This window comes from Diabrotica virgifera, chromosome 5 (genome assembly GCF_917563875.1).
Source record: "Diabrotica virgifera virgifera chromosome 5, PGI_DIABVI_V3a".
NCBI lineage: Eukaryota > Metazoa > Arthropoda > Insecta > Coleoptera > Chrysomelidae > Diabrotica > Diabrotica virgifera.
In genome coordinates, this window is record NC_065447.1 from 180932072 (window position 1) to 180958876 (window position 26805).

Sequence of the window (26805 nt, forward strand, 5' to 3'; positions counted from 1 at the left end):
AAAGTTTACTCGTGTTTAAACTGTTTATTAGTTTTCTATACTCATTACTGTCGGGTGTATTGATTTTTATGACTTCACTGTTTATTATTTTCATGGTGAATTTAATACTAGCATCGACTAGAGTCTTACTTAAGTTGGCAGCATCTTCGAAACCTTCTACTACAACCGGCGGTGGCAGTTTTGGCTTTTGAATTTGCTTTACAGCTGTTGCTTTCTCTGGAGAGGGAGGAGATAATGAAGTATCCATTTTGCGTTTTTTGGTCCTCCTGTTCTCTTGTCTTATCCACTCCGTTTCGTTGGCTAAATCTTCTTCATCGGTAAAATATTCAGATATTTCTGTTTTGGTTTTTGTTTTATCGGCGCTTGCTGTTGACCCTATATCTTGTTGGGTATTCTCAAGCTTTGCTAATCTTTGCTCCATTGTGATAATTATTTGATTTAGGCGCTGATTATCTATATTAAGTTTTTGAACATTATTTTCTGATTGAACCCATGCATTATATAATGCTTGTTCATTTTGCGAACGTTGTGCATTTTCTGAAAATAAAACGTTCTTTTCCTGGACTAATATTGCCTCAGTTGGCGTCTGATTAGGAAACATTTTAAAATAATAATTGTTCCTTTATTTTTAATAAAAATAAAAGTAAAAACTTACTCATTAATCGACTTTTGGTTTCTGGTTTCGTGATAACATAACGACCATTTAATTGGATCGTCGGACATCACTCACGATAAATAATTAAGATGAGAGAATTTAAAATAATTCACAACTCATCTGCTCAGCGTGGTAAAAATTCCAACAAGAAAGATTCCTTATACCCCTACAAAAGAATAAATTAATTAAAAGTGTATAAACATTTTCAATTTCTTTGCAACACGAAAATGCAGCAGCGGCATAATACTTTGGTTAAATCGGAGAGTGCAGGAAGAGTCTATACCGGTTTCGGAGCTCTTTTCCCCTCATCAGTAGTGTCATATCCTCTTCTGTGCGATTTCCACAGGTATCATATTTTGGGCCCTTCCGAATTGCAAAGAAAGAAATGTAACGGATGAACTAGAGCTATCTACCGAAAAACAAAATAAGTTATCAATCGAAGGAGCACAGAAGACGGCAATAAGTATCGTTCCTATACCACCAGATTGACAAGAGGTGGAATACTTTCTTTGGTTATGCCTCCTGAGGTTTTCAAAATTTATAAATCATACAGGGTGCCGAGGAAATTAGTGGCCCAAAGTATGATACCTGGGGAAATCGGAAAGAAGAGGATATGGGACTACTGATGAGGGGAAAAAGACCTCCGAAACCGGTATAGACTCTTCCTGCACTCTCCGATTTAACCAGAGTATTATTCATCTGCTCCAAAGAAATTGAAAATGTTTATACATTTTTAATTCATTTACTCTTTTGTAGGAGTACAAGGAATTTTTTTTGTTGGAACTTTTACCACGCTGAACAGATGAGTTGTGAATTATTTAAAATTCTCTTATCTTAATTTCCTTGGCATCCTGTATGATTTTTAAATTTTGAAAATCTCAGGTGGCGTAAGCAAAGAAAGTATTCCACCTGTTGTTAATCTGGTGGTATGGGAACGATATATTTATTGTCGTTTTCTGTGCTGCTTCGATTGATAATTTACTTTGTTTTCGGTAGATGGCTCTAGTTCATCCGTGCCGTGACATTTCTTTCTTTGCAATTCGGAAGGGCCCAAAATATAATACCTGGGGAAATCGGAGAGAAGAGGATATGGGACTACTGATGAGGGGGAAAAGACCTCCGAAACCGGTATAGACTCCTCCTGCACTCTCCGATTTAACCAGAGTATTATGCAACTGCTGCTTTTTCGTGTTGCAAAGAAATTTAAAATGTTTATACATTTTTAAAATAATTTAGTTCATTTACCTAATAGCCCAGTAAATGAACGGGAAATCCGGCGATACCGTGTAATTTTCAGGGGCAACTCCGAATTGCATGAAAATTTGGATTTAGGTTCTACTTACCCTCCACTTCAAAGTTGAAATTGTACCGTTGGTTGCTTTTACTTGGGGGGTGACATTTACCCCTTCTCGGGGGGTGAAAAACGCGTGTTTAAAATAAGGCCGGAAATGGATAAATTGACTTATTTTAAGCAACTTTTGATCTATAGAGTTTTTTAAGTAAGTCAATACTTTTCGAGTTATTTGCCATTGAAAATGTTGATTTTTCGACAAAAAAACTACATTTTCACACGGTTTTTCGCAAATACCTTAAAAAGTAAATATTTTATGGAAAAAAAATATCGTTAGCAAAATTGTAGCTTATAAAAAACCCAAAAAAGGTGTATCAGTAAAGTCTATCAATCAAATAAAAACAAAGTTGTAGCTCATGAAAAATACGTTCTTATTCGTCTAATTCCAAATCGAATATTTCAAGGTGAAATCACCGAAATATTAAGCACTTTTCGGGAAAAACTCGTGTAAACTTTTTTTAAAGTGTTTATAAAAAGCTTTGATTTAATTGTTAACAAAAGCTTTAGCATTAAAAATAAGCGAGTTACGCTCAAAATATAGTTGGCCCTCTTTTTATTTTTGTAGAAAATCATGAAAATCTCGCTGTGTTTAGCTCCCCAAATGAAATTAATCGCTACCGCTTTACAAACAATTTACTTACCTATCTATTTTACCTATCTATATAACCGGTTTAAAGTGTTTATTTTTGAAAGGGTTGTAATTGAGAAAGCTTGAATGGGTCACTAATCACGAGTGTATGCAAATTTTGAACAGCCATATCTTAAAAAATTTTTGTCTTACGGAGAAACAAAATGAAACTAGCATATTTATAATAGCAAAACTTACAGTTTTTTACTCTTTAAGATGTTTCTTATCACTAGGGAGCGGATTTATATGCGATCAATTTTGAGGAAATATGCGCATATATATGCAGTAAAAAATTACGAAATATGCGCAAGATATGCACAAAAATTAAAAAAAATGCGCATTTGGAGAAACCACAAATTTTCTGTTCTATTCTATTGTAGGGGGTTCTTTTATAGGGGGGGCGGCAATTTTATATATTATCTTTCAAATGAAATCATTATTTTTTATATATGCAATTTATTCACATTTTTTACAAAAACTGATACCAATAGATACCAATTTAAAATAAAACGACAATATCACTATATACATATATCTTCGAATTATAATTCACTAAAATGTGTCTTTCCAATTTTTTTTCGAGGAAACATTTTCTTTGATCAGATAAAATATTTTTATAACTTGAAAAACTCCTTTCAGCATCAACAGAAGTAATTGGGGCGTGTTTAAAATAACTTGTTAAACCCGAGAATTCTGCACCAAAATCAATTTCAAAATTTGCATTAAAAATTTCGCATAATAGGTCTGGATCCCGCGTATGAAAAAAAAGTTGATTAATAGCAAGCTGAAAATTTGTTAATAGCTTAAGGGTGTCTAGTCGAATAAACTTTGATATGTGTGAACACTGGAACAGGGGTAGTTTTAATTGTGGAACAGGTTAAAAATTTGGAACGGTCACAGCACGAAAACGGCACATTTATTTTGTCCGACAGAACAGACTTAAACTCTTCGAACAGAGATTAAACTCTCATGTAAAAATCAGACTGCTATTTATCACCAAATGGGCGTTTTAATGAGTGGAACATGTAGAATATGTCAAATGACAGGAATTATGACAGGTAATAAATAGCAGTCTGATTTTTTCACGAGAGTTTAATCTCTGTTCGGAGAGTTTAAGTCTGTTCTGTCGGACAAAATAAATGTGCCGTTTTCGTGCTGTGACCGTTCCAAATTTTTAACCTGTTCCACAATTAAAACTACCCCTGTTTCAGTGTTCCCATATATCAAAGTTTATTCGACTAGACACCCTTAAGCTATTAACAAATTTTCAGCTTGCTATTAATCAACTTTTTTTTCATACGCGGGATCCAGACCTATAATATGTCCTCCAAAGTTTTAAAGCCATTATTTTTTTCTAGAACCAATTCTAATTCCTTTTTAACTAAATTACCGATTTCACCGGGAACTTTCGAAATATTTGCTTTATAATTTCTAACTATTTCGACGGACTCTGTTAAAGACATTTTCCGCTTTTCTAAATAATTTAGAATAATTAAATAATTAAATAAACTAAATAATTAAAAAAACCATAAGTAATTATTATTTATGGTTTTTACTATAAAACTATATTGCGTCTTTATAAAAGTTAGCTGATTTGCCAATGAAGTTGTTTTAACAATATGTTGTGCCTTTATAATAGCAGCAAGGTCTTCGGCGTTAAATTCTAAAAGCAATTACTTAATTGCGACAAAATGTTCAGCAAAAAAATTGCAGCTTCCAACCAAGTTCCCCACCTAGTCAGTACTGGTTCGGGAGGTAAAGTACATTAGATAATTTGTTCCTGTACAACTGGACCCGTAAAGGACTTTTGACGAATCCTTTTTTACGCTACTTATTAGTACATTTACAATAAGGAATTCACCCTAATATGTTCCGTTAATAATTTCCGTTAGAAAATCGTAAAAATAATAGTTAAAGGTGTAAATTCTCTTAACAATAGGGGATTTAAAAGAATCACCAGAATTATAGGTACCTACTAAATATAATAAAAGTAAATAAAATTCGAATTTCCCGGTAAACCATCCTTCATCATTTTAACATCCTACAATCATTTTATAACGGCGTACTATAAGCACTATAAGTACTTTGTGTAAAGCTCTGGTGTTTTCTAAGAAAAAATGAAAAGGCAGTGAATGAGTCGTCTCTCTTCAGGTAGATCTCAAATTAATAGAACGACAGCCCTGTGCGGGAAAATATTTTGTGTCGAATTAAAAAATTAAACATTTTTTTTGGACTTAAATGTTTTTAAATAGGCACAAAATATGCATGTTTTTTTTTAAATATGCAAAATTTAATAAAGTTCTTAAATATGCGAAATATGCATGCAATATGCATTTAGCATAAAATCCGCTCCCTACTTATCACTAATACTTTTTAAGTTATTTTGAAAAAATGGAATTTTTCAAAAATTTTTAAAAAATTTTTTTTTACTATAAAACCAAATGTTTCCAAAATAAGCACTTCAAACCAATCAAACTTACAGATCATATAAACAATACACATACAGTTAAAATAGATGGTAAAGCCAAACGATTAATTTCATTTAGGGTGCTAAATAGAGGGAGGATTTCACGATGTTTTTTACCAAAAAAAGGGGCCAACTTTTTTTTTCAGTGTAACTCGTTTATTTTTGATGCTGTAAACTTTTTTAAAAAACAAATAATAAGCTTTTTTTCGATACTTTAAAAATGTTAATAAGGTTTTCCCGCAACACTCTTCTTTCTTCGGTAATTTCGCGTTGAATTATTCGATTTGGAATTAGACGAATAAGAACGTATTTTTCATGAGCTACAACTTTGCTTCTACTCAATTTGTAGACTTTACTGGTACACCATTTTTTTAGTATTTTTATAGGCTACACTTTTGCTACAAATATTTTTTTCGATAAAATATTTACTTTTTGAGTTATTTGGGAAAAACGGTCTGAAAACGTAATTTTTTGTCGAAAAATCAACATTTTAAATCGCTAATAACTCGAAAAGTATTGACTTACGTAAAAAACTTTATAGAACAAAAGGTGCTTAAAATAAGTCAATTTATCCATTTCCGGCCTTATTTTAAACACGCGTTTTTCACCCCCCGAGAAGTGGTAAATGTCACCCCTTAAGTAAAAGCAACCAACGGCACAAATTCAACTTTGAAGTGGAGGGTAAGTAGAACCTAAATCCAAATTTTCATGCAATTCGGAGTTGCCCTGGAAATTACACTCCAAAACGGTCATTTACTGGGCTATAAGGTTTTTGCTACGAATTTTAAAGAACCGCTTGGATTGACATTTGAAGTTCAGCATCACATAGCTATAATGCCAAATAAAAATGTAATATTGTGCCGATGTGTGTTTTTGCCCTGGGGGTGAGTTGCACCCCTTCTCGGGGGTGAAAAATTATACGTTCAAAATATGTCCGGAAATGCATAAAATGACTAATTCTTAGCAACTATTGTTATATCGAGTTTTTACTAAGTCAACAGGATTCGAGTTATTTGCTAGTGAATATACAGATTCAATAAAAAAAACTCTAGGAGTAATTAAAACGATCGAAATAATCTACCAGAACAACACAATAAAAGTAAAAGTACATGAAGGATTAACTGACCCAATTGAAGCTGGCAATGGGATAAAACATAGAGATTCCCTGAATCCTCTGTTGTTCAGCCTGATCATGGACGAAATAATAAAAACAGTAAGAACAGAAAAAGGATACCAAATGGGATAAAAACAACTTCAAATAATCTGCTATGCAGACGACGCAATACTAATCTCTCAAGGTGAAGATGATTTACAACGTATGCTGCACGAATTTAATATAACCGCTAGAAAATTTAACATGTTATTTCCCCAATAAAAATTAATGCATGGTTATAACAGCAGATCTAATAAGGTGTAAATTAGAGCTGGAGGGTCAAATAATATAACAAGTCATGGAGTTTAAATATCTAGGCATCACACTATGCAGCTACGGAAAGCTTGAAACAGAAGTGGAAGATCAGGTGAATAAAGCAAACAGAGCCGGAGGTTGCCTGAATGAAACAATACGGCGAAATAGAAACATCGGAAAAGAAGTGAAAGGAGAATATACAAAACATTCATCAGACCAATAATGACATACGCGGCAGAAACACGACCTGATACAGAAAGGACGAAAAGAATGCTAGAAACAGCAGAGCTGAAAACATTGCGAAAAATCGATGATAAGACGATGTGGGATAGAGCTCGAAGTACAGATATACGAAGGAGATGCAAGGTGGACAACATTAATAACTGGGTGAAAAGCAGAAGAGTAGAATGGAATGACCACATATAAGCCGAATGACAACAAATAGAGTAGTAAGGATGGCGAGAGGCGGTTCCCCAATAGGAAGACGATCAGTGGGAAGACCACCAAAAAATGGAATGACAACTTACTGGAGGCACATTGAAAAACAGACAGAGTAATGTATATATAAAAAGAAGAAGAAGAATAAAAAAAAACACGTTTTTGTACGGACTTTCACAAAAAACTCAAAAAGTAAGTATTTAATCGAAAAAATATACCTGTCAAAAAAATGTAACCTATAAAAATGTGAAAAAAATGGTGTATGCACGAGGTCTGTAGATCAAATACAAGTGGAGGTAGGTTCTTATTCATCAAATTCCAAATCGAAAATTTCAACGTGAAGTAACCAAAAAATAAATCTATAAATCTATAAATTTATTTTTATTTTAATTTTTAAAGTAACTAGCACTAAAAGTAAGCAATTTAGGCTCAAAATAAAGTTGGTATCCTTTAGAAGGTGCCATGGTGGTTTGTAAAAATAAATCGTGAAAATCACCCTTTAATTAGCATCCCAAATGAAACTAATTGTTACCGCTTCACAAGTTATTTTACTTATGTATTGTTTATAAATAAAATCTGTAAGTTACATTGGTTGAAAGTAACATTTTTTTGAAAAAATTTGGTTTTAAATAAAAAATTTTATTTTTCATTTTGAAGCAAAAAATATACAGTGATGAGCGTGCTAATAACCGGCAAAATAGCGCAAAAGATGGAAAACATATTAAATTGTAAGATAAAAAGAAATAAAACTAGGTTAGTAGTAGAGTTGTTAAATTTAGCGATAGTAATATATAAATTGACATTATATTGATTGTTTCCCACCTTTAGACGTATCAGAGGAGTGTGTCAACTAAAACTGTCACTGTGGCGATGGCATTTCTCAAATTAGTTCGATACGTCTAAAGGTGGGAAACAATCAATATAATTTCAATCTATATAAGTTACTAGCGCTAAATTTAAGACCTCTACTAGGTTCATTTTTTTTTTTCTCTCACAACTTATTATGTTTTTCAGCTTTTGCGTTATGTTGCCGGTTATTAGTGCGCTCATCACTGTATATTATTATATGTACAGTTATTAGGTGTCAACGCCTTTCGGTAGGGATCTATGGAAAATTATCGCCAAGCCGCAAGCTCTTATCTCTTGCCGTACCGCTCTTCAATAAGTCGATCAGACACCAGTTTATTCCAGACTAAATCATAGATTTTATTGAATTTTTTACTACAACTTTGGCCTTTTTATTAATTTCAAATGACCGGGCTGGTACAGAGTAAAAAAATACAGGTTTTCATTTTCTGAATATTTTCTCGTTTCTTTTTTTCTCTAAGACAAAAATTGATTAAGATATGGCTGTACATAAAATTTGGCATACATTTAATATGTATGGAAAATTCCATGTCAATCGAAGCAGCTCCTCAAAATTTAGAGGTTTTGAAATATTTTACCGTGAGGTAATGTTATTAACGTTTACAATGTTAGTACTGATGGGCACAAGTAAAGGTCTTCAATGCATTTTTAGCTCCAGACTCTAGTAAAACGCATGTTTTGTTTGTGTTGCCTCTATTGTAAATTTCCTTAAAATTTTGATTTTTCGATTGCGAGAAGATTATAGTATTGCTTATTAATTTATTAGTACCCAATTCGTTAGATATAATTAGCGACCTACCTAGGATGGTAACAGTTAGCAAGCCCTACAAAAAAAAGTTATATAGGCATTTTATTATTATAATTTAAATGCGTATATAATTTTTTCGTCAATAGCTTTTTAAATCTAGGTGTACGATAATAGCTTGTATTAAAATCTGAGTGCAAGTGAGTTTTATCAGTTTTAATAAACTTTTAAATCTTCCTGTCCTCTATAAGTTGAAAAATGACATCAAAATCCTCCTGTCGAATCCTGCCGAGGAAGTTTTCTCCTTCCCAAGAAACCATAACGGACTAATAAGTTTTCAGGAAATGTCTCTACGAGCTGACGCCACGAAATCCTCCTACTTTTCGCAAATAGTCAGCATTATTGAGGTGTATTACGATATCATAAAAACCCACTGCACTTTGTTCGTCTCAGAAATTTTAGTTTTTATATCGTCGACGTTGTTTTCACGATTTCAGGATATAACGCAATAAAGTACACAAAAACAGGAAAAGTTTGATGCAATCTATTCTGTAACATACTTTTTAACTTTTCTTACATTTTACATGAAGGAAAAACTTTATCGCGTTTTTTTGCCTAGTGCAAAATTAATACTAAGTTTAATCGGTTATATATAGGATGTTTCACATAAATCGCATGTATGACTTATCTTTGAAAATATCCGTTTTATATTCCGAAAATTCAGCAGAACTCTAGCTTAGATACAAGTCTAAAATATTTAAGTCAACGGCTTATTATCATAAATCAGCCAATCGCGTCCACTGCTGGACATAGGCCTCCCTCAGTTATTTCCAGTGTTTCCTACACTGGGCCGCTTGTAGCCGGTTTCCCGCTACTCTTTTTATATCGTCGGTCCATCAGTAGTCCAGGGTAATAAGCTAGAAATAGACCATGTTCGGGACACTCAAATATCCAGGTAGCTGACCACTTTTTTAGTTATTATAAACCTATAGGAAGAAAACCTACCTGTTTCCTGCCTAGAGTTCGCGTCCGTTTTTAATTATTAACAATTTAGTGCAAAAAACGCGATTTTTTAGATTTTTTGCACCCCATTCAAAAGCTAAATAGTTGATTTAAAACTACAAAATTTAATTTTTAGACCATTGAGAAACCTTCAAAACGCCGATTTTTGAAAATTAAAAAGTTAATTTGTTGCACATAAACTGCAAAATAAGTGAATATTGTTATTTGTTAATAAGTTTTACTAAAACTATTTTAGAATTTTAGTGTTTCACTCAAAGTTGGGTATTGGGGTACTTAACAAACCCTTGAAATTTGAGACCGACCTATTAATTAGTTTAAAAGTTATTCTATTTGTTTTTTCCAAAGACCTTTATTTTGCAATAATATAAGACAGAAAATAATAAAGATTAGGCAATTCTGCGTATGTCAAATAAAAGTAGAACTAGTCTAGTAAAATAAAATTACACTACATGTAAATCAATATGTAAATTCGTACAGGTTGAAACAAATTTTATGTCAAAGTTTAGGTGGGTATAAAAGGTATTTTCAAGAAAGTATCCAAATCATACAAGGGGATCATTGTTTAAATAATTAAAAAGGGGTCATTTTTGCAAAAAAATTATTTTTTAGCTTCTGAGGTCATTCAATTGCCAATGAAGATCTATGGGATTTTTTTCTGCAAAGTTGAAGGGTAAGTCTTTCTCATAAGTCTTACTAAATTAAATTTGACCCCCTATTTATTTAAATAATTGTATATAAAACTTTAAAAACAAATTTTCAAAAGATTATTTTTAACAAAAGACTAAGTTTTCACTCTAATGGCATATAACATATCCCACAAGAATGAAAACAATGGGAACCTTCTCTGGTTACACCTCCGAGGCTTCTACAATTTGCAAGCCATACGGATGCTGAGACTAAGGAAGATGAGGGAATTCTACAATTTACAATTCACGTCACATCTGCTCAGCGCGGTAAAGTTCCAAATTGAAAATGGTTATTCATTTTGATTATTTTTAACGTTTTAATTAAGCACTATAAAATATCTTATTTTACAGACTAAGTTGCACTATGTTATCAGTATTAAGCAAAAAAAAATTGGTCCAAAAATATTTAATATTTTTTGAGATATTGAATTTGTTTATTAAATGTTACTCTATTTTCTATTGCAAAAACGTGGTTGTTGCCAAAGAAATATTCACCTGTATTAAATCTTATTACTTTTATTTTTGTGTATGTTTTCGATAAATGTATATTAATAATTTCAAATTTCAATTAAACTTCCCCCTAAAATGGTATTTGAAAATTATTCAAATTTGTTTACAATTTGTTTTTTTAATAACGTCGCGGGGATTAAATATTTTGAAATTCCTTTTCGATAATTGGGTTCCTGGGAATTTTTCACTGATTAACAAATTTTTTTGTCTTTTTTTCGTCTTCTTTTTTTTTCTCTTGGAGTTATATTATTACTGGCTCTTTTAGGGTTAAGGTTCATTAAGAATGTCATAAGATATCTAGACATAAAAATATTAAGATTGGTCTAGAATCACTTAAATAAAATGTGGCTACTTACTGAGTTACAGGGTATTTTATTTAAAAATTTAAAAATTATTTTTACCAATTACTTTCAAACTATTTGACGTATCCTTATCATACTTGGCAGAAAGTGTATGTACTATACAGTCTAATAAATTGTGATAAATAAAAGTTTCTAGCTACTACCAGAGGCGTACGAAAGGGGATAGTTAATGGTTGACACTTCCCAAATTCTACGCCATTGAGGGAATTACTATTTTAGCGAAATTTTTCGATTCTCCAATACTTTCTATGTAAATAATATACTCTTTACTGGTAACGATTAAGTCATTAGTTTTCGAGATATTGGACGTTAAAAATGAAACGGCATAATTATTTTGATTCATTCATTCATTTTAAACTTCCAATATCTCTCAAACTGATGGCTTTATCAATACCAATAAAGTTATTTACATACAAAGTATTGGAGAATCGAAAAATTTCGCTAAAATAGTAATTCACTCAGTGGCGTAGAATTTGGGAAGGGTCAATCATACACTAACCCCGGTCGTACGCCTCTGGCACTAGCTAGAAACGTTTATTAATCACAATTTAGTAGCGTGTGTAATAGCCACACTTTCTGCCAAGTATGATAAGGATACGTCAAATAGTTTTAAAGTACTTGGTAACAATAATTTTTAAATTTTTAAATAAAACACCCTGTAACTCAGTAAGTAGCCACATTTTATTTAAGAGATTTTAGTTAAATCTTAATATTTTTAGGTCTAGAATCTACAACTCAGAGATTCGATATTTTTAATAAAATTTAACCCTAAAAGGGCCCGCAGTAATATAACTCCAAGAAAAAAAAAAGAAGAAAAAACGACAAAAAATTTTGTTAATTAGTAAAAAATTCCCAGGAACTCAATTATTGAAACGACATTTCAAAATACTTAATCCCCGCGACGTTATTAAAAAAACAAATTATAAACAAATTTCAATAATTTTCAAATGCCATTTTAGGGGGGAGTTTAATTGAAATTTGAATTAATCAATACATTTATCGAAAATATACATAAAAATAAAAATAATGACATCTTAAGCAGGTGAATATTTCTTTGGCAACAACCGCGTTTTTGCAATTTAAAATATAGTAACATTTAATAAACAAATTCAATATCTCAAAAAATATTAAATATTTTTAGACCAATTTTTTTTTGCTTAATACTGATAAGATAGTGCAACTTAGTCTGTAAAATAAGATATTTTATAGTGCTTATTAAAAACGCTAAAAATAATTTTTTGCAAATTTGTTTTTAAAGTTTTATGTACAATTATTTAAATAAATAGGAAGTCAAATTTAATTTAGTAAGTCTTATGTGAAAGATTTACCTTTAAACTTTGCAGAAAAAAATCCCATAGACCTTTATTAATAAGTGAATTACCTCAGCAGTTAAAAAAGTATATTTTTTGCAAAAATGACCCCTTTTTAATTTTTTAAACAATGATCCCCTTGTATGATTTGGATACTTTCTTGAAAATATATTTTGTACCCACCTAAACTTTGATATAGAATTTGTTTTAACCTGTACGAATTTACATTTTGACTTTTTTTTATTTTATTAGGCTAAACACTGATACTATCAAAATATACTAAAAAAGGTAAAAATATTATCTCATATTGTCAAAAATACTAATGCCAAATTTTTTAAATTTTGTAAACATTTAGAACAACTTTAAAAATATTATCCGTAGAAAAATCATTTTACCTATTCGAAAAGTTGGTATTTTACACGAATTTTTAAAAATGTTGTTCAGTTAGTGACTAGTCGTGGTAAGTGAAGGGGGAGCTGGGAGCCGACAACTGCACGAATTCAAAAACTAAAGAAGGCAACTGAAAACTACTATCATTTTCTATATTATCTCGGGATCTGCTGAATATATTTTGATCCTTCTTTTTTAATTTGCATGTAATTTTTCAGTACATTACAAATATGTAATTCGTCTATTTGCAATTTGTCATTTATTAATTAATAAAAAGTTTAGTTTGTTTAAACAATTTTTGAAAAAATAATTTTTTTCCAAAAATCCATGTTTTTAATCAGACTATCATAATTAATCAAACAAAAAGTAAAGGTATACTTTAAAAGATAAATAATTTTCAATAAACAATTAACTAATAAAAATATTTTATTTATTAAAATGAACTTTAACTTTTTGTATGATAATTAATGATACTATGATTAAAAAAATAGATTTTTGTAAAAAATATTTTTTCAAGTATTGTTTAAACAAATTAGACTGATTATTAATTAATAAATTTATAAACAAATTGCATATTTGTAATGTACGTAGAAATTACATAAAAAATAAAAAAAGAAAAATAAAAATCCATTGAGTTGATCCGGAGATACAGAAAACTGTATTAGTTTGAAATTCTTTTTCGGTATTTTAACTCGGTGGATTCCCAAATCCCATTATTTAAAATGGCATCAATGAAATTCCTTAATTATTATAAACAAATTAGCTGTGAATTAAAAAAAAACACATGGCTAACTTTGTCCCTAATGAAACCAGGATAAATATTTTTATTTGAAAATTCGTGTTAAAATACTAGCTTTTCGAATATATAAAAAGATTTTTCCTACGGACAATATTTGTTAAGTTATTCTAAATGTTTATAAACTACAAAATTTTAAAAATTTGGTATTAGGATTTCTGATTTTATTGATTAAATTTTTTATCTTTTTAATACATATTGATTAATTTTTTTTATCTTTTTTTTTAATACATTTTGGGACTGTCAAACTAACGTCAGAACGTGTATGTATCGATCTGTAATTTTGTGCCGAAATTTGTAATTATTACTGTAAATACTAGTTATTAAAATTAGTTTTCGCTCAAATAGTGACTAATAACAATTGTGTTACGTGCTAATCATCAAGAACAAGCTGTAGCTTCAGTCAGTAAGAAATGTTTTACTTAATATTCTTCCAACTCAAGCTATCAATAGTTTTTCACTGTGGCTATCCCGTCCCAACGGACGCCAACGGTTAGGCAACCAGTATTGCAGTAATGTATCCAAGGTTATCACTTATTTCGAGACATCCAAAGCGTAATATAAACAAATTCAAGTTACTTTTGACTACATGAGTAACAATTTAAATCAATGTTCCCCCACTGTTAGCATCACCATGTCTGGACCCAATTCTTCCAGTAATCTTACTAGTTCATATGCAACTACTACTATGACTAAACAACGTCCGAAGTATCCCAAGAAGACCGAAGCAATTTCATAATTAGTTGTACGTCTCTATAGTATCCAATGATTTTATATTCAATTTTTTTTTCTTCATAATTTTTACCTAATGTTATTTAAGATTTAGAAATTAACTGTTATAATAATTAGTTTTAAGTCCTTATAGTCTGTTCCTTAACGGTAAAATATTGCAAAACCTCTAAATTTTAAAGCACCGCTTGGATTGACATGAAATTTGGCATACACATAGCTAACAAGTCAAAGAAAAAAAGTGATATTGTGCCGATATGTGCTTTTGCCCTGGGGGTGGTCTTCACCCCCTCTTGGGTGTGAAAAAATATTCGTCCAAAAAAGTCAGGAAGTGGATAAACTGGCTAATTTTAAGTAACTTTTTTTCTATAAAGTTTTTTCACCAAGTAAATACTTTTCGAGTTATTTGGCAGTGAATATGTTCATTTTTTCAACAAAATAACCACGCTTTTAGACGGTATCTCGCAAATAACTCAAATGGTAAGTATTTTGTCGAAAAAACATTCTTAGCAAAAATATAGCCTGTAAAAAATTTTAAAAAATAGTGTATATGTTATAGTCAAAGCTCGAATTTCAGGCACTCCTAGGTTTGACTAGGCAATCCTCAGGTCTGACTGACGGTGTTAGTCAAAGCCCGAAATAATTTACAGTTTCGGCCTTTGACTAGTCAAACCTAGGAGAGACTAAGTTGGTTAGGCAAAGGTCGAAATTTAAATTTATGAAATCCGGGTTTGACTAGTCAAACCCCGATTAGCTATTAAAATGTCGTAATTTGTTAGATTAGGTTTAATTAAACGTCATTTTTTAATTTTATTGTTTATTATTTTTATATTGTTGTAAATAAAATTAAAAAATTAGTGTTTATTCTCACATGTTGAGGCATTATAGCATTTAGAGTTGCTCAACACAGACCTTTTACACTTTTTTTTTGAAGAACATTTCTTATTGCAGTAGCGTTTTATAAAACCTTGACCTCCAAATTTAGGATATTTTGTAAGAATTTCTCTTAGAGACTGCTTAACGTCTGGAACATCTTCGAAATTTAAAAAAATTCTCTTATTTGATTTTTTGAAAAAAGTGTGTGCATTGTTCCGTATTTCGTACCAACTCTATATAAACCGTCAATTGTTTTATCTTGTATGACACCCAAAATATTTCGAGCATCTCCTTTGGTTCTATCTAAATAAATAAAGGAAAGGCGATTCATGGCCAAACTAATGCTATGAAACAATTAGGTGAAAAAAATTTTCCTCCAATTTCGATCGGAAAAACTCTAACAATACCTACTTATCCCCAGCTTTGATAGAACCAAAGGAGATGCTCGAAATATTTTGGGTATCATACAAAATAAAATAATTGACGGTTTATATAGAGGTGATATGAAATACGGAACAATAAACACACTTTTTCCAAGAAATAAAATAAGAGAATGCAAAGAGAATTTTCTTAATTTCTAAGATGCCCAAACGTTAAGCTGTCTCTTAAAAGAAATTAGTAGGTACAAAAGATTATAAATTTGGAGGACAAGGCTTCATAAAATGCTACTGCAATAAAAAATGCTCTTCAAAATTATGTAAGTGAAAAAGGTCAAACGTATTGTGCAACTCTCTAAATGCCATAATGCCTCAACATGTGAGAATAAACACTATTTTTTATTTTAATTACGAAAATATAAAAATAATTAACATTAATATTAAAAAATGACGTTTTATTAAATCTAATCTAAAGAATTACGACATTTCAATAGCTGATCGGGGTTTGACTAGTCTAACCCCAATTTCATAAAATTAAATTTCGACCTTTGCCTGACCAACTTAGTCACTCCTAGGTTTGACTAGTCAAAGGCCGAAACTGTAATTTATTTCGGGCTTTGACTAAGACCGTCAGTCAGACCTGAGGATTGCCTAGTCAAACCTAGGAGTGCCTGAAATTCGGGCTTTGACTATAACATATATATCACGTCTCTACACCTAGTAGAAGCAGAGTTATAGCTAATGAAAAATAGGTTCGTATTCGTCAAATTCCAAATGGAATATTTTAACGTCAAATAACCAAAAATGAAGCATATTTAGGGGAAAACTCATTAAAACTTATTTAAAGTGTTTAAAAAAAGGTTCATTTTTGTTTTATAAAAAAAATTCTAGCATCAAAATTAAGCAAGTTACGCTCAAAATAAAGTTAATCCCTTTTGGTTTTGATAAAAAAATCGAGAAAATCACCCCCTAATTAGTATCTTAAATGAACTTAATCGTTACGACTTCACAAGTTTCTTAACTCGTGTATATGTTGTTTATATGATCTGTAAGTTTCATCGGTTCAAAGTCCTTATTATTGAAAAGGCTGTAGTTAAAATGGGTTCAACTAGTCACCGATCACGAATGTATGCAAATTTAGAAACACCAAATCTCAATAAATTTTTATCTAACAGAAAAACAAAAAATACATGATATTCAGAAAAGTAAATCTGATGTTTTTTGTTTTTCGAGATTTTTGGTATCTCTAACAATTTTTAAGTTATTTTGAAAAAAACATATTTTTCAAAATTTAAATTTTTAAAAATTTTACTTTGAAACCAAATTTTTTCAAAAATAAGCACTTTAAACCGATGAAACTTACAGATCATATAAACATAAGTAAAATAATTTGTGGAGCGGTAACGATTAATTTCATTTAAGTTGATAATTAGGGGGTGCTCTTCCCGATTTTTTTTTTGCAAAAACAAAAGGGACCAACTTTATTTTGAGCGTAACTTGCTTAAATTTAATGCTAGAAACTTTTTTTAAAAACAGAAATAAAGCTTTTTTAAGCACTTTAAAAAGATTTTAATGGCTTTTTCCCAAAAAGTGCTTAATTTTTTGGATATTTCACGTCGAAATATTCTATTTGAAATTTGGTGAATATTAATCTATTTTTCATTGACTATAACTCTGGTTCTACGGGATCCAGAGACAAAACGTGTACACCATTTTTTTTTACTTTTTTATAGGCTATATTTTTGCTAAGAACGTTTTTTTCTACAAAATACTTACTTTTTGAGTTATTTGCGAAAAACCGTCTAGAAATGTGGTTATTTTGTTGAAAAATGAACATATTCACTCGCAAATAACTCGAAAAGTGTTGACTTGGCGAAAAAGTTCTATAGAACAAAAGTTACTTAAAATTAGTCAGTTTACCCATTTCCGGACTTATTTTGTACATATATTTTTTCACCCCCAACAGGGGGTGAAAATCACCCCCAGGACAAAAGCACACATCGGCACAATATCAATTTTTTTTTGACATGTAAGCTATACGTATGCCAAATTTCATGTCATTCCAAGCGGTTCCTTAAAATTTAGAGAAAAAACCGTGAAAGAATGGACTATTATTGTAATTAATTATTGTATAACCAATATTGTTTGTGTCAATGGCCATCGCTGCCGAGACACATAAATTTAAATAAAATAAAAAAAAAATACATTTTGATAGTATCACTCTTCTACTTTCATTTGGCATACTCAGAATTATTGCCCTTTATTCATTATTTTCTGTCTTATGTTATTGCAAAATAAAGGTATGTGGGAAAACAAATAGAATTACTCTTAAACTAATTAATGGATTAGTCTCAAATTTTAAAGGTTTGTTAAGTACCCCAATACTCAACTTTGTGTGAAACACTAAAGTTCTAAGATAGTTTTAGTAAAAGTTATTAGCAAATAACGATTTTCATTATATTGCAGTGTGCGCAGCAACAAATTAACTTTTAACTTTAAAAAATCGGCATTTTGAAGGCTTCTCAATGTTATAAAAAACTGAATTTTGTAATTTTCTGTCAACTATTTAGCTTTTAAATGGGGTGCAAAAAATCGAAAAAATCGTGATTTTTCCACTTAATAATTGTTAATAATTAAAAAACGGACGCGAACTTTAGGCAGTAAACAGGTAGGTTTTCTTCGTAAAGGTCTACCATAACTAAAAACGTAGTCAGCTATCTGGACCTTTGAGTGTCCCGAGAAAATTCCTATTACCCTGGACTACGAGTCGGTGGTCGTCCTCGGCTTCTTTTATAGTTTCTGGGCCTCCATCCTCCATTCCATGACTCTTGTGTTTAAGCTAAGTGCCCTGCCCAGTTCCACTTAAGCGTCGTAGCTCTTTCGATGACGTCTTTAACTCCTGATTTTTGCCTGATTTGTTGGTTTGTTATATAGCTCATCCAGAAGAAAACTGTCCCAACTCAAAAAACCAACTTTTTCAGGGAAGTTAAAAATAGATTTTAGATCTTAATTTGACTATAAGTTTTAAACGGTAACTGCTAAATAGACCAGTAAGGATCTGTGAAAAAACGTCTATTTTTGGATGTGAGAGGTGGCATTCGGATTTTTGCAGGTAAAGTTAGGTGACACCTTCAGTAATTATAATTGACTTATGCTCCTTCTCAAATATGCCCGTAACATTAATAAAAAAATTAAAATATTTAAAAATTTCGAAAAACGTCAATTTTTTTCTGCTTTCTTTGCTTATAACTTTAAAACGATTCGTTTTGGAACAAAGTCGTAGAGAAGTAAAATAAAGATAATTGCATTTTGTATGATATACGACTGGTCAAAAATGTCTTAACGTATTACCTTTTCTGCAATATAGCAATAAATACAAAATAAGGGGGCAAAATACGCCTGTTGTTATTCAATGTTTTTAACCACTTTGGTGGCACTGAGTACCTTAGTAATTCGCTTAGAAAATTCTCTGTAACAAACTTAAACCGTGTACCAAATTTCATTAATATCGACCTAATACATTTTGCATAATAAATTTGCAATCTAAATGTTTTCAAAAAAGGTTCAAATTTTTAAACTCTTTCTGAACAATAAGTAGACCATTTAGAAGTTGTCTAATTTTTTTACATATAAAGAGGTGCTCTATCTATCTAATACACTTTACAGAATTAAAATCGGGTTATTTAAGGGCCTCAGCAATGTTTTAAACTTATAAATAATTTTTTGGCTTATAAAAACTAGCTTTGTTTAATAATAAAAAAATTAATTTTAAGCAATGCAAATAATTAAATCCTGTATCATTTGACCTAAACTCTCAAACGCTGTCAGCAGAATTGCTATTTTATTTTTTAATCAAAATTATTCGCTTTCAAAAATTGCAATTTTTCGAAATTTTGAAAGTTCCACTGCGTTTATCTCGAAAACTATGCATCCTACGAGAAAACTTGTAAGAACATTTTTTGCTTAGAATTAACCAAGAAATACAAAAAATGTTTTATTTTGCGAAAAATCGATGTTATGTAATTCCTTAAGTTCTTTGTTTATAACAATCTTATTGACATCCGGATCAACTGTTACCCAAAAAAATCGTGTTCTACGGGTCAAAAAATACATAAAAATCTTGGGTAAGTCCATCTAAAAAAACGAGCCCGTAGCACCCCCTCCTGGGCACAGGACTACTTTGTTTATAAGCCAAAAAATTGTTTATAAATTTAAATCATTGCTGATTCTGCTTAAACAAGCCGATTTCAATTCTGTAAAGTGCATTAGATAGGTGGAGTGCTTCTTTATATGTAAAAAAATTGACAAATTTTTGCATGTTCTGGTTTTTGTTGTGCAAGATTTTAAAAAATTTAAATTTTTTAAAAAAAGTTTAGATTGCAAAATTATTATTCAAAATATAGTAAGTCAATCTTAATGAAATTTGGTGTACGGTTTCAGCACGTTACAAAAATTTTCTAAGCGAATTGGGAAGGTTCCAAGTGATGGAAAATCATTGAAAAACAGGCTTCTTTTACCCCCTTATTTTATATTTATTGCTATTTTGCAGCAAGGGTGATAAATTAGGACTTTTTAACCAATCGCATCTGATAGAAAATTTAATTATCTTTGTTTTATTCTTATACGAATTTGTTCCAAAATGAATCGTTTTAAAGTTATAAGCAAAAAAGTAGAAAAAAAAACGAAATTTTTTAAAATTTTTAAATATTTTATTTTTTTTATTAATGTTACGGGCATATTTGAAAAGGAGCATAAATCAGTTATTATTAACGAAGTTATCACCTAACTTTATCCGTAAAAATGTGAATGCCACCTTTCACATCCACCTAAAAACAGATCCTTACTTGTCTATAAAATTTATAAATTAAATACGAAGAATTTGGATAAGCTAATGTTTCTAAATGTGTAAAAGGCAAAACCAAAAAACTATGATATCCGATTTAACAAAGAAAAAAGGTGAAAATGTTGAGTTATGTCACTTTTCTTTTAAAATTTTGGACACTTTTTTTTAATTAACGAAAAATACCTAGGAAGCTTCTCGAAATACAACGTTTTTTGTGTTGAATAGCCATAAGTTCACGTCGAATATCAGTAGTCGAGGAAATGAAGCATCTTGGCTCGCAATTTTTTCGTCCAGCATGGATTTACTGGAACTTTTCACAGAAAGTAGGGCATAGTCCAAGGATCATTTTCTATATCATGCCGCTGTACGGTAAAACCTTGGGGGTGGTTGCCACCCCATCTCGGGGGCAGGAATGTTTTATTATATTTTAATTATGTAAATCGATATAAAAAGTTATTCTAAGAAAAAAAATGTTTTTTACATTTTCTTCGTAAAACTAATATTTTTCGAGTTATTTGCGCTTAAAAGTAACAGTTTTTTGATGAAAGAATCGACTTTTTAGAGGGTTTTTGAGAATACCTCGAAAAATATGCATTTCATCAAAAAAACTGTAGATATCAAAATTGTACCTTTTAGTAGCAAAAACCAAATTCTTTTTCTGTAATGTCTTTAATGCCCGGTTGCACCAACAGATCTTAAGCTTAAGTCGAGAATATCATAAGAATTAATATAATATAGTTATAATATATTACAATAAGAATACCATAATATAATAATAGATATAATTGATAATAAGGTAAGAATCTAAAATTATGGTGAAACGTAAGTGATACCCAAGGAGGCCCTATTTATAAGTAGAGCTTAGCTAATCTGGAACTTAAGATCTGTTGGTGCAACCAGGCATAAGACCAACACAAACCGAGATACGGCATGTTAAACGTTAGCTTTTTTAGTCAAATGCATAATTTGAAATATTCAAAGTAAAATAACGGAAAAACTTTGCATTTTTCGAGGAAAACTTAGATAATCTTTTTTCAAGCATACAGTTTGGTCTCCCAAAAAATAATAATAAAAAGTTTCTAGCCTAAAAATTAGGCGACTTATGATCAAAAAAATGTCGGTACCTGCTTTTCTCTATGAAAAAATCAGTGAAAACAACCCTCTAACTACCCTCCTAATTAAAAGTTGGTCTAAACCTTTCTGTAATTCCTTTTATATTTGTATTTTCAATACACCTAAGATGTTTGACCTATTTAAAAGGCCTAATTTTAGAAAAATTGGAGTTTAAAGAAAAATATTTTTTTGGAATTTCCCATTTTTCACTTTTAGTTCAAAATATCTCCGAAAATACCGGAGATACGAAAAAAATGTTGGACTACTAAATTGTAGATTTTTTAATATTTAAAATTCCCTTATGCATAGATTTTCATTCTGCCGTCCTTAGGAAAAACGCCGTATCTGAAGAGAGATCGCATTTGAGTAAAATCGGTTTTTGTTTAAATGTCTAGCCGTTGAAAACTATTTAGATTTTTTTTTGTTTCCTACTTTATATACATAATAAATATCATAGAATTCATATTTATACATAAGATTGGCAAAATATATTTTATTTACTCTAAAAACTCATGTTACTGCGTTCTTTCTAAGCATACTACATAAAAATTAACTTCTTCCTCCTTAGGAAGAATGCAGTACTGCGTTTGCGCTAAGCATTTTCTTATTTTATAATACAATAGGCTCTCTCTATAACGAACACGGTTATTACGAGGTTTCGCTTATAACGAGGTACACTAGATGCCCCATAAAATTCCTATTGAACTGAACATTTCTATAACGAGGAAAAATGAAATCGTAAAATATGTATCTTTATTATTCTTTATCTATTTTTAGCGCTGTAATGGCTATAAGTAAATAGCCCAACTACCTACCTGTATACATAAATTCCCAACATCTGTGCGGTTCTCCAGGGTAGTACTTAATTAATACTCCGTGGCGGTACAACCCTTCGTGAGCCGACTCGACAACATGCCTCCACCTGTTTTCTGTTGAGGCCGACTCCACTGAAGATATCGAGGGTAGTGCTTTAATAAAAATCCACGCCTACCTATAATAAAGTTCTTCCTGTTCTGTTTATTTATTGGCCGATACTGAATATTGTAAAAAAATTTATAATTTATGATGGCGAATAATATTTAGCAACTTATATTGCTCCGAATGGCATCACTATATAATAGAAAGTTAATATTTTAGACAACGATATAGGTATGTATGCACAATATAATTGTTGTCTGATATAACGAGATCCGCGTATAACGAGGTAATTAGTCTGCCATTTCAGTTCTCGTTATAGAGGGAGTCTACTGTATAATAAATACAATATAACGATGAAAAAGGAGAATAAAAAACATTTTTTATAAAAGTGTGTCATGAAAATGGATAAAAAAAGTGTTGGAAATAATTTTGGAATTAATAAGTTTGCCGCTAAGGGGCGTTTCTTGAATTTTAAAATTAAAAACGTTCCAGAAACGACTAACATTTACGATCAAGTTTATTTTTAATTATTAATTATTATACATTGATTTAACTATGTACTTTTATAACCCATTTTTTATTTGGAAATTCTACGACGTACGGCGATCAAAATACTTCGTACCAAAATTCCTATTTCGAACAAACTTTATAAAATTTGCACTGTTTAAAATGCCTGATGTAACGTAATAATACAATGTCGCATCAACAACAATATTCATACACATAGGAAACTCCGCTATACCTCACATTATTTCTTGATCACCAACAACTCAAACATATGTGTTTAGATTTTCTATTGATAAAGAAAAAATAGCCTTCTGCAGTATTAACTTTGTTCTATTTTCTATTTGACATATTTAAAAAATTATATCAAACAACCGTTCACGTTGAAAAATGGCAACAAACTAACCTTATTAAAAATTTTACACATGCTGTAAAAATCTGTCAAATGCTTAGGCAGAAAGCCGCATCTAGTACCTGCTTAGGATAAACGCGGCAAGTGACCTTTAAATACGGCGTTTTTTCTAAGTATTTTTCAGATGACGCATTTATTCTAAGTATTCATGAACATTTTTGCAGATACGGCATAAAATGCGTTGTGTTTATTGTATTTTTGCTTAACTTACGTCATTTTTAGTAAGCAAATAAGATATATAATATGCACATTTGGGTTAGAAAAATGTATAAATCTAATTTTTTCAGATTTTTGCAGATACCGCGTTTTCGCTAAGCACGGCAGCATTACAGTGAACAGTTAGCCAGATATAGCTGTTTAAAACCTCTGCTTACGAGCAAACACCCCCTTATTCGAGCCGTTTAAACCCACCCTAATTAAAAACTAAGGGATCGTACGGAATTTAGTTTACACAGTCGTATAACTCTTCAAAAATCCTACAAAGTCATTTTTAAATAAACTTTTTATAGCGAAAATTGAAGGAGCTATGTTTATTAAACGAATTTTTTTTTTCGAAAAATCCGGATAGTCCGCTTATGGACATACATTCAATGTATGTATAATACCACAGAACCGGTTCGTATACTGAAAGATGATTAAAAAACTATTTGTATTTGTACTTGTAGGTCTGGATCCCGCGTATAAAAAAAATGTTGATTAATAGCAAGCTGAAAATTTGTTAATAGCTTAAGGGTGTCTATTTAGATAAACTTTGATATATGGGAACACTGGAACAGGGGCAGTTTTAATTGTGGAACAGGTTAAAAATTTGGAACGGTCACACCACGAAAACGGCACATTTATTTTGTCTGACAGAATAGACTTAAACTCTTCGAACAGAGATTAAACTCTCATGCAAAAATCAGACTGCTATTTATCAACAAATGGGCGTTTTAATGAGTGGAACATGTAGAATATTTCAAATGACAGGAATTATGACAGGTGATAAATAGCAGTCTGATTTTTGCACGAGAGTTTAATCTCTGTTCGGAGAGTTTAAGTCTGTTCTGTCGGATAAAATAAAGGTGCCGTTTTCGTGGGGTGACCGTTCCAAATTTTTAACCTGTTCCACAATTAAAACTGCCCCTGTTCCAGTGTTCCCATATATCAAAGTTTATCCGACTAGACACCCTTAAGCTATTAACAAATTTTCAGCTTGCTATTAATCAACTTGTTTTTTTCATACGCGGGATCCAGACCTATTTTACATTGTAAATTCGTATTTTTGTGTAAATAAATGTTTTTGTAATTCTTTAGTTCTCCTTTTTTTTTCTGTATAGATCCATTAAAATATCTACTTATAAAAACTGTAATGTTATTAAGGGTGGTTTTTCAGGGTTGAAATATTATGGTATTATATCCTAAAGTATAAAACAATCATTATTTAACCAATCAAAACCAAATTTTACCCATATTAAACTTTACAATGTTTTTATATAATTTTTGATAATAAGGGGTAGTTTACATCCCTAAAAATAATCAACGCCCTTAAGCATGATATAGAATATGAAGTACAGGGTGAGATGATCCTAATCCCAAATTTTTATATAAATCGATGCAAGCCGAAATTATTCTTTTAGGATAAGTAAATTTTTTATATATAGCTCCAACAAGGGTGGTTTTAAGGGTTGAAATATTACGATAGTATATCTTAAAGCATAAAACAATCATTATGTAACTAATCAGAACCAACTGTTGACAATATTAAAGTTTAAAATGTTATTTTCTAATTTTTTACAATAAGGGGTAGTTTTCACCCTTAAAAAACCAAAAGCGTACAACGGCTCAATATAGAAAATGAACTAGAGGGTGAAATGAGCCTAATCCCAAATTTTTGTACAAATCGATGCTGGACGAAAAAATTGCGAGGTTTTGCCATTTTTTCAGCTTCATTTCCTCGACTACAGAGCATAACTGGAAAGGGTCATTGTTTCGGAATAAAAGTATCCATTTTACCATTAAAATAATATAGTCCATTCTTTCACGGTTTTTGCTCTAAATTTTAAAGAACCGCTTGGATTGATATGAAATTTGGCATACGTATAGCTTACATGCCAAAGAAAAAAAGTGATATTGTGCCGATGTGTGCTTTTGCCCTGGGGGTGACTTTCACCCCCTCCTGTGGGTGAAAAAATATATGTCCAAAATAAGTCCGGAAATGGGTAAACTGACTAATTTTAAGTAACCTTTGTTCTATAGAGCTTTTTCGCCAAGTCAACACTGTTCGAGTTATTTGCAAGTGAATATGTTCATTTTTCAACAAAATAACCACATTTTTAGACGGTTTTTCGCAAATAACTCAAAAAGTAAGTATTTTCTCGAAAAAAACGTTCTTAGCAAAAATTTACCCTATAAAAAAGTAAAAAAAATGTTATACGCGTTAGGTCTCTGGATCTCGTAGAACCAGAGTTATAGCCAATGAAAAATAGATTCATATTCACCAAACAAATAGAATATTTCGACCTGAAATATCCAAAAAATTAAGCACTTTTTGGGGAAAATCTATTATTACTTTTTTTAAGTTTAAAAAAAGCTTTATTTCTGTTTTTACAAAAAGTTTGTAGCATTAAATTTAAGCAAGTTACGCTCAAAATAAAGTTGGTCCCTTTTGTTTTTGCAAATAAAAATCGGGAAGACCACCCCCTAATTGGCAACTTTAATTAAATTAATCGTTACCGCTCCACAAATTATTTATGTTGTGTTTATATGATCTGTAAGTTTCATCGATTCAAAGTGCTTATTTTTGAAAAAATTTGGTTTCAAAGTAAAATTTTTAAAAATTAAAATTTTGAAAAATATGCTTTTTTTCAAAATAACTTAAAAATTGTTAGAGATACCAAAAATCTCGAAAAACAAAAAAGTCAGATTTGCTTATCTGAATATCATGTATTTTTTTGTTTTTCTGTTAGACAAAAATTGATTAAGATTTGGTGTTTCTAAATTTGCATACATTCGTTATCAGTGACTCGTTCAACCCCTTTTAACTACAGTCCTTTCAATAATAAGGACTTTGAACCGATGAAACTTACAGATCATATAAACAATATATACATGAGTCAAGAAACTTGTGAAGTCGTAACGATTAAGTTCATTTAAGATACTAATTTGGGGGTGATTTTCTCGATTTTTTTACCAAAACCGAAAGGGACTAACTTTATTTTGAGCGTAACTTGTTTAATTTTGATGCTAGAATTGTTTTTTATAAAACAAAAATGAAGCTTTTTTTAAACACTTTAAATAAGTTTTAATGAGTTTTCCCCGAAATGTGCTTCATTTTTGGTTATTTCACGTTAAAGTATTCCATTTGGAATTTGACGAATATGAACCTATTTTTCATTAGCTATAACTCGGCTTCTAC